Below are 16,843 nucleotides of genomic sequence, written 5' to 3'. Positions count from 1 at the left end.
TAGAAAATAGTGAAAAGTCAATATTTTGTAGCATGTTGGAAAAAGATGTTTGTCTATAATTGGAAAGGTTCCCTATTTATTCAATAGTTTTTTTTTGGTAAAATATTTATTCAATAGTTCAATTGTGCAGAAATGCTTCTCCAAGCAATGGTGACTTTCCATGTTTACTTTTGATGGATTATAAATTTTGTCATTCTTTTGTCTCGGGTGTCATGGTTCAAACTCATACGCAAAGCATGTAAATATACAATTTCAACACTATAAAATGCAATATTTTTCTTCTTATAAAAAAAAAAAAATGTAATATTTTTCTCTTTTCTCGAATTCAAAATCTCTTGGGATGAGGTTCTATTGCACTAGCCTCAAGTCAGTTGCACTAGCAATTGTCCTCACAGTCAGCCTTTGAATATCAACTCTACAAAGCACCTCAACATCATTACAGACGTCTCTGATAATTGTTGACTTGAAATGGACTTTGTTTCTGAAAATTCAAAAGTTCATCTCTCTCCAAATTTAATTGATAGTGTTGTAGAAAGCAATCTTGGCGATGCTACCAATAGAATCCCCTTTGAATGTCTTTCCCATCCACCTAGTTTCCACCACAACATTCCTCCCAACACCCCCACATCAAATGAACCGAGAGTTGTTGTATTAATTCCATGTGTTAAGATTGGTCATTTATCATACATTGAGGCCAAAATATTTTATAGCATAAGGTGAATTGATCTTTTTTTCAATTCATAACCAATCTCAATCAAAATGGACTTGTTGATTGTGTCACATTTTAATGTGATGCTTTTAGATTAAATTTTACCACAAGAACCAAAGGTGATGTTTATACTTTGTCCACAAAATTTAAATAGCAAAATAAGCTTACCATATGGAAAAAGACTGAAAAGCCCTTATGGGTTCCCGTCAATAGACTACATCTGATCTCTAATTAAAACTCTAATTATGTATACAAAAAGCCCTATATTATATATGCTTTAGCTTCTTCAGTTGTAATCAACATAATTTTGTTATTTGGGACTCATCTCCTCCCCGTCTCATCTTTTATCTTTTGATGTATCTGAGGAATTCCATTGTCGTTTTATATTTTCTCATTCTATTAATTAAGGTTCGGAGTTTAAAAAAAAAAAAAAAAAAAAAACCTATATTTTCACATGAATCATATGTAGCTAGAGATGCAAAATCATCAATCTATCACATATATGGTTCATGAACCAGCACCCATGCATGCATGGACAATGAAAGGTAACATCTTTGTACAGTGAGAGCCGTGTACTTAACGTATATTTCATGGCAATAAAGGTGAATCTGTTTGGTCCTAACTCCTATATATTGCCCACAGCTAGTCTTTTTTTTATAGCTTGAATTAGACTAAGTAGCTTCATTTTGATGGTGACTTTCTTTCTGTTCGATCAGCCATATATGCTTGTATTGTCATTGTCTATGTTCAAAACTCCAAACTACACGCAAACTGTCCCTTTGATAAAATTCTTTTTTCTTATGAATGAGAAATTATATTAAAGAAAAGACAAAGGCGACTTGGGTTAGTGTCAAGCCAAGCCCGCCGAGAAAAATTCAGGAAATTTTTTTGGTGTGAGCCGAGTAGAAGATATTGGAAATTAAATATTAATGGTAGTTTGATAGGGAACCCAGGCATCAGTGGAGCAAGGGCTTATTTCATGATTATCTTGGAGCTGCCCATCACTTTTTTTTTTTAATTAATTTGGATCAATGCACAAATTATGAAGCTGAGTTTTCATTTTGATGTATGGTCTGATAAGGCAAAGGAATTAAGTTTACAATTACTCTGGATCGAAAGTGATGTGACAACAGTAGTGTTGGCTATTTAATCCAAATCAATTCCATGGTTTATGAAGCAGTCAGTAGTGGTGGAGTCTTCAACATTATCTTTCAACCTTGGTTTGGGCGATAACGTACTCATTGTTACCGTGAGGTGAATCCCATTGGAGATTACTTTGCAAAGGAAACTGTGAAGTGTGGTTATTCAACTGAGTTGATAGACTTTCCCTCTCATATTAAAGATGAATTACCAAATGATGTTTTGAGTAGGCTAAAGTTTCATTTTTTTTTTTAGGTGATTTGGGTTTCCTGCTGATGACTTTGCCAAAGGTGGAATTTCATTTTTCACTCTTTATTCTTTGTATCCTTCTGGGTATGCCTAGACGTTAATTTGTACATCTTCTTTTTTATTCTTAATATAATTCTTGGATCTCTTAGCAAAATAAATTAAAGAAAAGACAAAGCGAAAAACAAACAAAAGCCACCTACGTACACTAGTGAAGGGACAAACCCCAATCAACCCAAAAAATATCCATCAAACATATGATACATCAAAATTCAAATTGGTGGGGGTGGGGGGGGGGGGGGGGGGGGGGTGGAACAGCTCACAAAAGAGAGGATACAACAAAACCTAGAGGAAGTATCTCTCTCTTTCTTACTAGGGACAAATGATTTGTTGTGTCTAGATTAGAGAGGATATGGATATACACATATTCCAATTTGACAATAAAAAAAGGGAAGTAGATCTTTGTCCGGGAGTGTGGCCTACGCCAGCACTCCCATTTGTCTATCTCTCTCCTCCTCAAAATAAGGGGGCAGGGGTGTCTTTTCATATGGAGAGGAGAGAGATAGACGCATGGGAGTGCTGGCATAGGCCACACTCCTGGGCAAAGAACCTCCTCCCATAAAACAAAGGGTTTTTTAGGTGATCATTCAATTAGCTCAGTAATTAAGATATGGCCGGACTGGGTCCATACCTCTTCCCCACGATAGCTAGCTTATGTATAAGGTGGTATTTGAAATCAGTGGTCCTTTACAACAATTATAAATTTTCTATCTAAGAGGTAGACCTTTTGTAATTGCTCACCACATGGCAGAATTAATAGAACAATGAAATGGTTTTTTTTTTTCAATATCTATATTTGTACATATGCATAGGGAGTGTGGCCTACGCCAGCACTCCCATTTGTCTATCTCTCTCCTTCTCAAAATAAGGGGGCAGAGGTGTCTTTTCATATGGAGAGGAGAGAGATAGACGCATGGGAGTGCTGGCATAGGCCACACTCCTGGGCAAAGAACTTCCTCCCATAAAAAAAAGGGTTTTTTAGGTGATCATTCAATTAGCTTAGTAATTAAGATATGGCCGGACTGGGTCCATACCTCTTCCCCACAATAGCTAGCTTATGTATAAGGTGGTATTTGAAATCGGTGGTCCTTTACAACAATTATAAATTTTCTATCTAAGAGGTAGACCTTTTGTAATTGCTCACCACATGGCAGAATTAATAGAACAATGAAATGGTTTTTTTTTTCAATATCTATATTTGAACATATGCATAGGCATAGGTGTTTGTGTATATGTCGGCAACTATTGGGTAGAGGGACTCACATGTATATAATTAAGGGGACAAAATGTCTCAAGGGTAACTGATGTGAGACTATTCTCTGAACAATATGTAGGCATAGGCATTCACCAGTTATAGTCATTAGAAATCCTTATTGATTCGAGGCTCTTCAGTTGGCGCAATTTCATGGGCCACTTCAGTCTTTTGCTACTTGTGAGAGCTTGTGGATATGGCTGGCAAGGCTAAGACAAGCCAATAATCTACAACTAAAGGAGGGAAGGGGAGAGAGGGGTGTCTTTTTGTCACAGTATGCAATCTAGGAGAATCGATCCCTTGACCTACTAGGGGGAATGCACTCAACTAGCATGCCTATTTGGATAATCTATGTTTTTTGGTTATATTTAAATTCTTCTTGTTGCTCTTTTTGGGGGGAGGGGGAAGAGAAGGTGCAAGTCACTAAGGGTTTTTTTTTTTTTTTTTTTTTGATGAGAAAGAAAGATTTGTAGTAGCTAAAAGACTATGAAGTACAAGAGTTTATACAACAAGGGGTATGGGGAGCAGAAGCATAAAAACATTTAAACCAGTTAACAAAAGGTAGATCAGGGTTTAGCTTAAAGGATATGTCAACAATTTTAGCAGATATCTTCAGAAAATAGTCTATCACTTCGAGAGGCCACGGAGAAAGGAATGGAGTTGGAAGAAGTCCTGGTAACAATTCATGTGAGCACCAAACTTCTTTTAGCTTCACACCTCTAAGGGCAGCAAAGTCAAGGGCGATGAGGATTCCAGTGAGCTCAGGCTCCAAAAAATGGTGATTTTTACTTCGACCAACAGTCAGAAAAAGAAGTTTTCCATCAACCAAAAAACCAAATACCCAGCTAGGGTTACCTAGGGCTTTTGAATCAAATCCTGTGAATAACAAAACAGGAAAATTTAAAGTAGGTAAATCAAGACGAGTCAAAGAAGCAGTGTTAGTAACTTCCAATAATTCCAAACGAGCTAGGGATAGTATATTAGAATTAAGAGGGGGTGGGGTAATCTTTAAATCCGTCAACCACTGGTTTATTCTACGAAGAATTTGCCCAGGGTTGGGAGTCACTGAATTAAACATAACATTGTTCCGAGCCTGTCAAATAACATAACAGGTAATAATAAAAACTGAAAAAAAAAAACCAAATTAAAGAAGGCTTGTCAAGCTGTCAGTCCAGCAAAGCAGAGATGCAGAAATGTCTGAGAGAAGGAAATGAAAAGAATTCAATCCTCAGACCCAAAGGACCAGCTACCTAGATGTGCTTAACCTAGTCACAAGAAAGGAAGATATGCCAGAGGGTCTCATTACAAGTGCCACAGAGAGCACAAGTGAGATCGACCTGAGTCCATTTCGAAATAAGATCCTTAATCGGAATTCCTACATGTAATACACGCCAGAAAAAAAGTTTAAACTTAGGAAGAATTTTAGTTTCCAACAAAATTTCCACCAAGCAATAGAAGAAAAATCACTGAAAGAATTGGTAGAAATATAGGAGGACGTCAGTTTGGTTTTAAAACGACCATTCCTAGCAAACGTGCACCACCAAGAGTCGGGGGACTCGGAGCACCGAACAAGCATTATTTTATGATCTTATATACTACTACAAACTGAAGTGATCAAGATTAATCAATATTCTTAGGTATCTAATATATGATCACAAGACAAAAACTTTACCAGCCAAACGCTCAAACACGGTTGAAGAATAATATAGATGAAAATTCCTGCTAGTCAAAATGGAATGTTAAACTTAATGTACCAACAACCCATTTGCGATATTTTTTTAAAATATAAAAGAACATTATTCAAAAAAAGATTTCTATTCCTTTTTCTCTTAAGTCAATAAGAAATGTGTTGGGAATTTATGCAGAAGACAAGGCAGAAGTAATAATCTTGTATCAGATGTTAGTAGCCCGATATAAAGACTTATAATAGGTACTTGGACACCCTCGATCTCCTTAACTGATAGCTTTTAAGGATGAGTTCCACGCCCTAACAAAATGTTAATATTTAAGTTGTTTTGCAACGAAATTTAGGGGAAGTGTTTCTTATGGGGGAACGTGGCAATCATTTCGTGGGCGGCACACTCCCCCACAAGAAACATTTCCCCAAAATTTTATTAACTACCTAGCTATCACGTCTGAAAATAGAATTTTACATTATAAAATTTGCCTTAATCTTGTTCTGTCCCATTTACCTGAGACAAAGATTAACCATCCAACAATTTTGGTTCTTTTTTAGTTTAAATTTAAAACCGCTATATAGTCAAAAGCATTGCATCTTGTCCATTACAATTAGGTAGACCTCAAATTGGAAAAATTATGAACTGATCAACGACCAACTTGTTGGTCTGGTCGGTTGACTGTTAAGAATTTTTGGGATTAGGTATTCTAAATGGGATTAGATTAATTACCCCATTGTCAATGAAGCTTATCAATTTATCTCCCTTATTCATATAACTATAAGTACAGTTTGGTCAATCAGCTGGAATTTCATTTTGTATGAGAGCTTGTTTAGGGTCAAAGAGTGAAGAGAATTTCTATTTTGAACTTTCCAAACGATCTGATGAGACCCATTAAACATAATTAAGGGTGTTAAACGGTTTGGTTCAAGTGTAAACTATTCGATTGATTTGATATAATTTTTTTAAGTAAAACCGAAACCGACTCACATGTTTTTTTTTTTTTTTTATTTTATGAAAGAAAAGTTTATTGAAAATTAATCTAAAAGGGATACATAGTGTGGAGGAGATTAAAATATTCCCCTGAGAAGGAGTTTATTCGTAAAAGGTTTGCTAGGTGGTGCGGTAGTGATGCGATAAATCTATCTATTTTAATAATACAAGTCGAATTAAGTTTCTGAAACAGAGAGTTGATATAAAAAATAAATCCAAAATTTTCCCATGGCCAAGGTTGCTGAAGATGGATAGTCCACCATGTTTTGTGAGTCTGTCCAAACTTCAATCGCTACTCCTTGTCTTCCTACACAAACCAACCCACATGTTGAAACCAAAATCATTTATAAAAAGTTTCAGTTTAAATATTTTATAAGTTTTTTTTCTAAATTCAAACGGCTACTTTCCATTACATGCTTTTTGATTTTTTATTAAAATTGATGAATGAATTGAATTCTTATCTGTTTTTTTTAAGTAATTATTTATTTGTATCATTACATATTTATTAATTATTTATTGTTACCATTAACATATAATTGTATGTATTATCTAGTACTAATATTAGTTTCGGGTTGAACAATTTACTAAACAATCTCAATTTTAAAACAAAAATCAAACTATTTATTAAATGATTTCACAATGTCGATATAAATGGTTAGGTTCAATTTCAATAAACAATTTCTGTTTGATTTTGACACCCTTAATTAAACCTACATTCACACTAATTGTTAATCCATCATTAATAGATATCAAAACCAACCGAATCTGTCCGGTTGAAATACCAAATTAACCCATAAACTTATTAGAAAAGTACAAGTTGGGTTGCATATTGACCCATAAATTATTTTTGTTCTTATTTCAATTAAAAAAATGGTGGCACTTCACATTGTTTGATTTCCCTTCAATTTTTTTATGTGATTGACCTGTGCTTGCTTAGAAGGGAAAAATTACATTTGGTCAATCCTTCTTGGTAAGCCATTCATGGGCTATGATCCGTAGGGCCCTTTAGAGAATCTCTACTGCTGAAGCCTTGACTTTGTCCAGACAAAACTCTATATCATATATACCAACCATTAAATATTTAACTATGACCTACTTAATTATTTTCCTCTTCTTAAAAGGGAAATTAATAATAGGAGAAAAGGGTTTTTTTTTAATAATTCTTAGAAGAGAGGTGACCTCAGCTCAGATCAATTAATGGAACAATAATAATGCAGGAGAATCTTTATATTCAACTAATTAAACTATTGGATTCTAGAGAAATAGGCAGATCTCATTAACTTTATACTAGTTAAATTTTCTTTCTAGATGAAACATTTAATATTCTAAATATGGGAATAACATTAAATGTCGTTTCTCTACAAAGAATGGATGCCCTAGGCTATGTTTGGTATTTATTCTTGGAATGCATTCTAGGTAAATTTTGCATTCTCAAGCGATAAAAATAACTATTTTTATCATCCTAATTTACAAGACTTAAATGCTTAATTTGAAATAAAACTAAGATTAAATAGACTAAAGCAAGCTGAGTTAAGTCTAACCAAAGTTTGGCAGCTAGAAATCAAGTTAATATTGACATAGGTAGTCAAAGACTCAAAGCTAGGCCTGTAAACGGATCAGATTCGGCTCGGATTCGGATATTTTTTGATCGAATACGAATACCTCTAAACGGATTCAGATGAATTCGGATGTGGATCGAATTCAGGTTTTCAGCCATCCGTTTACACCTCTGCCTTGTGTACCTTCCTCCCCCTAGTGGATACAATTCACTCTCAATCCATAGTTTTAGATCATGATTCTTTTTTCCTCATATTCTAGAACCTGTTGAATCTTCAAAAGACCCAAAGATCATTATTTACTTAATTTTTTATAATTAAGTATTCGGATTCGGATTTTTATCCGGATATCTCTAAACGAATATGGATGCCCCTAAACAGATACGGATATGGATTGAATTCGAATTTTCGATTACCCATTTACAGTCCTACTCAAAGCTGAGTTGATCTTGATAATTAAAACAGTGAGGTGGGCTTAGTGGAGGCAGAGCCCAACCCAAAGTTTGGTTTTTCCAAGTCAAACTGTCGGTAACCCCTCAACTTGAGGAAAAGTCAATTCTGAAATCTACCAAACAAGACCTATTCAATTCAATATAGACTTTGAGGGTTTCATGTGATTGCTTTAATGGATTGAAAATCATTTCTTTTATTTTTCCTAAAATATCTTCAATATTAAAATACATAGAGTTTTCCATCAGCCATGGTGAATGAGAATTGCGGGTTTCAAACCGCGTGGGGGAAGGTATCAAGAGGATATTTATGGACTTATATTAAAATCCTATAAGGGTTTGTGAAACCTAACATTGTGGTGTAAACTTTCATCGTGCATTGGAGGAAAACTTTGTCATATTAAATATGATAGTTTTAATGATCAAAATGCACTTTATGAACTTAAATTAAATGGAGACAATGAAAATTATTTTGACGTTAACCATATTGTATATCACGTCGGTCAATCCAAACCATTAGATGAAAAGAATTAATCGTCAAATTTAGGTCACCTACCTAAATCATATGGTGTACCATGCATGGAGATTTTTCCTCATTTTTCAACCATCAAATATCTTTTAAAAAAATATTTAGGTATTTTTGAGACTCAAACTTGGTTCTAATCAACAATTTTTCCAAGGAGTATTAGAATGCTAGCTTCGGAGCCTAAGCTTCTTGAGTCAAAAGCTTCTAATTATATAATTTTGTGCCTAGTTGCTAGATATTTTTTTTTATTTTTTTGGGTCCAAACCTAGTTGCTATATAAATAAATAGAGAGGGAGAGAGAGAAAAGTATAAAATAAAAAACAAGTTGCATTAAAGAAAATAAGAAAACAGTACATGGATCCACAATTAAAAACTACAAGTTGCAATAGAGAAAAGAAAATGGATAAGTTATGGTGGGGACATGTCCAAGTAATAATATGAAAATGGAGGTAGCTTGCTTGTTCCCTACTTCAATGGGAGGAAAAGGAGGATCTATCCACCTCATTCCAGGCTTCTCCAGCTATGCTTACACTTTTGCTCTTTCTTTTTGTGTTTCCCAACCTCTTTTCCATGTCTAAAGTTGCCGTATTTGTCTATTTCCATTCAATGAGAATATAAGAGAAGAGAGAGAATGAAAAAGAAGTAAACAAAGCTTTACATATGGGCCTACCATGATACTTCTTAAAAATCAAACTAGTTTACAGTACCACCAATTATTATCCACAAGCTTTCCTCTAAGCATCAACTCTTTTTGTCATTCTTTCAAACAATTTCTTCATCTTTTCCTCACAAAACCCTGAAGCCATAAATCTTAGGATAAAGTTTTTCTCCACTCAGACGACGATGGTTCATCCACACCATCTTAGGGTTCACAAACCCCTCTGAAGGTTTTAGTATATTCTAAAATACTCTCCTGATACCTATTCCTGCACTCTCTCGTCCCTCGATGAATGAGATTCCATTCACCATGAATGAAGGAAAACTCAGAATATACTGTGTTTCTTATAGAATGGTTGATGATGATGGTTTGATGCAAATCAACAGTTTGGAATATTCCCATTAAAGAGAAAGAAGAATATATAGTCAATTGGGTAATGCTTAAATTAAGTCACATGAACCTACAAGACTAATAGAGGTGATGGGTGGTCAAAGCATTTCCCGTTGTGAATTGGGTCAAGAGTAATACTAGCCATTAGAAAAAGGGTTTTGCTTTGGATATGGATAAGACTTCTTCTAAGGTAGAAAGATATGAGAAGAAATACTAGCTAGTGATCATCAACTTTACCTGCTCAAATTTTTAAGGACAATAATTATTTAGTATAATAATAAAGAAAATAATAATAATAATAATAATAATAATAATATTTGTAAATTTTAAATTTGTTTTAATGTAGATTTTATTTAGTAGAATAATAATGAAATATAACAATAAAAAAATTTAAACTAGACAAAGCCTTATCCTAAGTCCCAACCACTTGGGAACTAGGATTATATTGGCTTTTGATTGTCCAGTCAAAATAGTTTTTATTTCTATTTTTTTTTTTCCCATGATCAATAAGGTTGATTAGTTGTTTTATTTAAATACTGTAGAGTTCCATATATAGCTATCTTTTTTGGCAATCTATAATGATTCCAGCAAGGATACAGGTGGGCATACATCAAAGATCAATGGTAGAGTTAAATTTGGCTATTTAACTGAATTAAAGTTTACATCGAAATTGTAAAATTGTTTAATAAATAGTTCGATTTTGGTTTCAAAATTGAGATTGTTTAGTTAAATAATTTGCTTCTGTTTAAATCGATGGTAAATCGTTCAAAACGGTTAATATAAAAATAGTAAATTATGTCATTCAACTGTTTGAATTTGAATTTAAAATTTTGAATTCCAGCCGTGCTTGAGCTTTGAATAAAAAATTAATTAATCGTTTGAACATTGAATTACAACATTTTGAACTTCGAAAAAATAAAATAAAAGAGATATTATGATTAGAATAAACAATTACGTTAAGAATAAACAATTCCCACTTAAAATTAAAAAAAAATTCAAATCTTTTAAATAAAAGTAAAAACATAAACAACTATACCCTGATAATTATTATAATACAACATATATATAACAATAAACATTTCAATTCAACATTAAGTATACATCTATTTCTATAAAAAAAATTTAAAAAGGGAAAAATCTGTTTGAATAAAAAATTACAAGAAACCTAATAAAATTGTTTAAACCGAATCCATTAAATAAACGGCTCTGGTTTCACTTTTGAAATAATTTTAGTTTCGGTTTTTACCCCTAAGCGCATTGAACTGAACCGTTTAATCAAAATCGGACCATTTAACACCCTTAGGCATGCATGCCTAGCAAGGTCATGGACTAATTAATAGTTGTGTTTAGTATGTTTCAAAATACCCTCTCGATACCCATTCCCAACCCTTAGTGAATGGGAATCCCATTCACCGTGGGTGGAGGGAAACTCGGTCCTTTGATGTTTATCAGATACCAACAAACATATGAATGGCAATTCTCAGGTCGATGGATCTTCTCAGTTAATGGAAGATCTCTTATATGTAAAATACAACGAACCTATTTCTAATTGTTTTGTGATTGATAAAGCATGTACAAGCTTAGTTAGGTCATAGATAAAGAAATGGGTTCTACTCTTGATTTTCACCCACTAGCCAAATTAATAAACGGTGCTGGACCTTAGAACTAATGGGCCAGTTTTTACTGCCTTAGACGAAGCCCAGATGAGCCTAACTCACTTAAAGCCTATCTAATTGTATTTGCATATTTTTATTCTATTTAAAAGAGTCTTTATAGAAGACAGCTTCTTGCTTAGTTGATTGATGCCTTGCTTGAGGGAGGTCATGGTACAACTCTCTTATCTTCACCTTGTGTCAACCCCCTCTTCCCCCCCCCCCTCCTAGAACCATTGAATGGAAAGATGATTTCTTTGCATTAATTTGTCAAATTTCAGGCCCAAATTCAATTGGATAGGATAGCCCATCCATCATGTATTTAATTGTAACATTTTTCCAATTTCAATTTGTGGTCAAAAGAATCATCATCCAAGCATTAGTGTGTTTTTAGGGCAAAGCTGTATGGCCCTTGCATAAGCTTGGGAGCCAATGAGAGTGCACGTAGTGGCATTGACGAGGTGGGATTTTTTTTCATTTCAAGGGGTGGGGTGATCATGTCGAGCAGTCCTGTTTATGGGTTCAAGTTACGTGTGTAAGGATCTTTTTCCCTTATTTTAACTTGCTTTTATCAATTTTGATTTTGACACATGGCACGGTTCGTTTGAGGCCAAATTTGCCAAATGAACCAGGGAGGATGGGCCCTACCATGCAGTATAATTTTAGGCCCCAACCAATTTTAAGTAAGTGACCTAACACGAATTTTAGACCAAGTGACAAAGTGGTCACAGGTTCGAGTCTGGAAATAGCCTCTCTACAAAAGTAGAGGAAAGATTGTGTACATTATGACCCTCCCTAGACCCCGCAATGGCGGGAGCCTCGTGCACTAGGGATACCCTTTTGATCTAAACCCCACCCCCCCCAATTATAAATGGGCTACGGCTAGAAATTAACAAAACCAGGTTTGGCCGTTTGGAGTTTGGAATGTAATAAAATAACAAGAGATTTTAATTCCTCAGCTGAAAGATTACTACTACTGGACACTGGTGCTAGATCCACATAACATCTTCTCTCTCTCTCTCTCTCTCCAGCTGGGCTGGGCTGGGCTGGGCTGGGCTGAAGCCATCCTTTCATTCTTTAAATCACGGCCCAAGCCTTGAGAAAGCTCAAGACAGAGTTACAATTATATGCCAAGGCAGAGCCCAGCTTCTGAGCAATACAACAAATCAAGGTCCAACCATGTAAGTGTTGAGGCTTAGATATCTTTTTTTTCTGTAGTTTGTGTTGTGGGCTGCCTCAGAAGGGCCGTTAAATACCCATGGTAATGTTTTGGGTTTACATGGAATAATTTGGGAAATTGTATCTTTTTGTTTTCTCTATAAATTGGTTTCAATGGTAGGGTGGTTATTGCGCTCCCTTATTAGAGGGACTAGGGAACTGGCCAGGCAGGGAATTGGAGGAGATAATTTTCCCCAGGGTGGCCCAGCCCAAGTTACATCTGTACAGGTTATGGCCCTACTAAGTACCATCTATGAGTGTACCACTATACCCCAAGACAGATTCTTTCTATGGTTACGAGCAATATCTGAAAATATGTTGCAGTAGCCGATCATGAAGATGTGTTTGTACCGATGATGTAGGAACTCACAGCAATAATATAATTCTTCTTCTTGAATGAGGAACAGACGGAGTCGAGTTGTATTAGAATGATACCATCCTTAAGGTTTTTAAACGGTCCTAATTGTACAAACTGGGTGGATTATGCGTTTATACCTCCAAGATAAAACAACTCCCTAATTACATAAAGTGCACTCTGAAATGGATTACACCGAGAGACTGAAAGCTATACTCAATAATTCAACAGGGACTTGGACAACAAAAAAAAAGAACAGACTGCAACAAGCAAACGGTACACAGTAGCAAAATACTTGGATGGAAGCAAAAGCACTTTGAGGGAACCAGAACACCTCCAAATAGGCACTTGCAGAGAACAGAAACACTCTCTGGATCACTTTTAGAGAACAGGGTCAGTCACAGTATGTCTTCTTCATTATATTTGAAATTTCATAATGTTTACAGTATATGTAGTTGTGCCTTTACAGATATAGATACATCTATACGTATACATATATCTATACGGATGTGTCTCAACATATGGGTGTATATATGTTGTACTTGAAATTTAAAGTTTGAAATTCAAAATTTCGAATTTCAAGCCAAAATCGACATGTAAAAAAAATATAAATATACTTTGACTCACACACGTACCCGACCCCTACCTGGCTTAGAGTGTGCGGTGGTCATTTTGCGCCGCTCTTTCCATTATGCCTACTACTTTTTAGCCACATGGCTACCAGGTGCTGGCTGAGCATTTGATTGAATGGGGACTCCAATCAAGTTTCTATCTCATCTATATGACCCACCATATATGTTTTTCTCCCATAAGTTTTTAGCATTTTTTTTTTTAGGTGAGGGGGTTTGAAAACGAAATTATCCATTATGCCTACTACTGTTTAACCACGTGGCTGCCGGGTGAATTGGCTGGCTAAGCATTTGATTGAATGGGGACTGCAGTCATATTTCTATCTCATCTATATGGCTCACCATATATGTTTATCTCCCTTAAGTTTATGGCAGTTTTTTTTTTTTTTTGTGGGGGGAGAGATTGAAAATGAAATTATCCATTAAAGTTAGAAGGCAATCAAGTTGAAGTACATCCCAAAGAAAAGAGGGGGGCCATACCCACCAACTTATAAGGATAGGGGAGAAGAGAAGAAATAGCAAAAGAAGCAAAGAGATGGGCAGAGGAGTTTGCAGATCTCAAAACATGCATAACAATTGAAGATTGGGATTCCGAGAGTGAACTCCAAATGTAATGAACAAAAGGTAAAATTTCACGAGGATCAGATACTCGCTTGATGCATTCCACTAGTTCTACACATTCTGATCTCACCATCATGTTTTGGATACCTAACTCCAAAGCCAACTGAAGACCCATTCCCATGTCTGCACATTCAGCAAAAAGAGCAGTTGTTGGATTATCTTTTAAGGCAACACTAGCCAAAAAATTATCATCGATCATCCCGAATAAGAGCACTATGACCAGCAGTTGTACCATCTATAAAAGCATCATCAGAGTTCACATTTGCAAAACCTATGATAGGAGGAGCCCAAAAAGAAGTTCCCACAGAGGGATTAATTGTTGGTGGAAGAGGGGTTGTCAATGGAGATAGTTGTCAGGTCCTGCATTATCGTATTAGTCAAAGATAAAGTTTCATATGGATTACATGAAACACCTTAAAAACTTTTATATTTCTTGTGTGTCATATCTCCCATGAGAGAATTGCATCTCTTAGTCAAACCAGGGACCTCAAACCATGATTTAACTCACTCAACAAAAGAGATGTAAGTCTCAGAGGGGTGAAGACAGAATGAGGATCCAAACCAGGCTAACTTAGCATGGTTACAAGATAGAAGAGCATGAGTAACAAATTCAATAGATTTATTGCAACATGGGCAAGAAGGGTTTGGGAATAGATTTCTCTCAACTAATATGGATTTAACAACTAAAGCATCATGGCAGGCCCTCGAAATAAAGGACTTGATTTTTAGGGAATATCTAAATTCCAAATGGCTTTCCAAGTAGATGGGAAGGGGTTTGATCTGGATGATCGAGGAGGAGGGAAGATGAATTGGAAACACGATAAGTTGTTCTAATTGAAAAACAAAGATCCCTTCCTATTATATATCCAAACAACAATCATTAAAAATAGTGGAACTCAATGAAATTTTTGTCACCTCATCAGAAAAGTCTGATGGAAAGATTGAAGATAAGAGGTCGATTTTCCATTCCCTAGTGATTGGGTCAATAAGATCAACAACAAACTCTAAATTACAGTGGACAGGCTTAGGATGGGAAACTCTAGAATCTTGGGTGAAGGGTGTTAGTGTATATGGTGTTATATTGTCGGTGCTGACATGCTGTCAAGTTTGACTATTTGCGTCGTTTTTTATGATTATTATTTTGTACATGCACTCAATTCTCCTATATATATACTCTATCATATATGAATGAAATTAAGCAGAGTTTCACTAGTTAACATGGTATCAGAGCCATGGTCACTCTTTGTACAGAGTGTGTCCAATCCCTCTTTGCTACCCATCGCCATTGCCATCATCACCACTAACTCGATTTCCGTTACCTCGCATCAGATACATCACTCTCGCTCCTCTGTTTGCACAATCCCTTGTTCCTGATCTTGGTTGTAATCCACCGTTGCACTACCGATTACCCTGCTTACTATCATTGTTCTCCTGCACGTGGTCTCTGTTCTTCACCACAACCTGCCCATTGTCTAATTTGAATTTACAATATTCCAACCACCGTTGTTCTCCTGCACACGGTCTCTTCGACTTGCACCCTGTCGTGCCTTTGCGGCCTACCCTTCCAACCACCTTTGGTTTAAAAAAAAAAAGTCCATATTCTACAAGCTCTACAGCCTCATCTGCTACTCACTTGTCGTTGCCATCATCAGACCTAGAACCTACACTCTCTTCACCCTGTCGCTACCCCTACATGAATCTAATTCTTTGCAGGGTTTTATTTTCTACACCATCATTCCAGGAGCACCATCATCTAGCTTGCTGCAAAGTTGTTGTTGTTGTAGTAGTAACTCCATTATCGCAACTATGTACTTCTCTTACTTCTGCCTGCTCTTGCTTGTGCCCTACAATTCAAGCCTCCGTCTGTCACACTTGAATTTTGACTTCCATCTACACACCTTCCTATCCACCGCAATCCGTACTGACATTAATTGCAGCCCCAACTGCTCATCACTACAGCAACCCATTTTGTCAACAAGGTACAAACCTTGTCTTCTTGATTATTAAACCCATTTTATCAATAAAGCAGCCCCATTTTCCTTCTCTCTCTCAATCACTTTATTCTTTTGTCTTTTACACCATCCTAATTTTCACCATCAGTTATTGCTCCACCCAATTCTCCACTGACTTTCCTCTCTTTCTCATTTTCTTCTTTTGACATTCTCCCACAATTTCTCTTTCTCTTCCTCAGTTTCCTCTTTTGTCTTTCTTCCTTAATTGTACCATCCTACTATTTAAACCATCATTTTCTCCATCAAGCCTTCATTATTCATTCATCCCATCATCCACCAACCATTGGAAATATTGTTTTCCGTTTCTTTATGGCAACTTCATACACTACCTCTCGTCTACCTCAAACTCCAACTGGTCAGGTTGATTGGGACAATGTTCGTTGCAACTATTGTCACTTTCTGGGTCATTGGAAATATCATTGTCCCAACAAAAACCATCATGCACAAGTGCCATTTCATCAACAACGCCAGTTGCCAGCTCCACGACGTCCAATAGCACGTGTCATGCCTGCTCTCGGATCCCAACCTATTCCTTCATCTGGCAATTTCTTGGCAATCGATGTTTAAGAGCTTCTTAGCCTGGCCTTGTCCAACCTTGGAACCCGTTCTTCTGATAAAACTATGTCTTCTGCTTTAGGTACCGCTTCTTGGTTTATTGATTCTGATGCTTTAAATCACATGACAGTTAATCCTGCTATTTT

Source organism: Telopea speciosissima, chromosome 11, assembly GCF_018873765.1.
Source record: "Telopea speciosissima isolate NSW1024214 ecotype Mountain lineage chromosome 11, Tspe_v1, whole genome shotgun sequence".
NCBI classification, from domain to species: domain Eukaryota; kingdom Viridiplantae; phylum Streptophyta; class Magnoliopsida; order Proteales; family Proteaceae; genus Telopea; species Telopea speciosissima.
Note: the sequence above shows the minus strand (reverse complement) of the source record.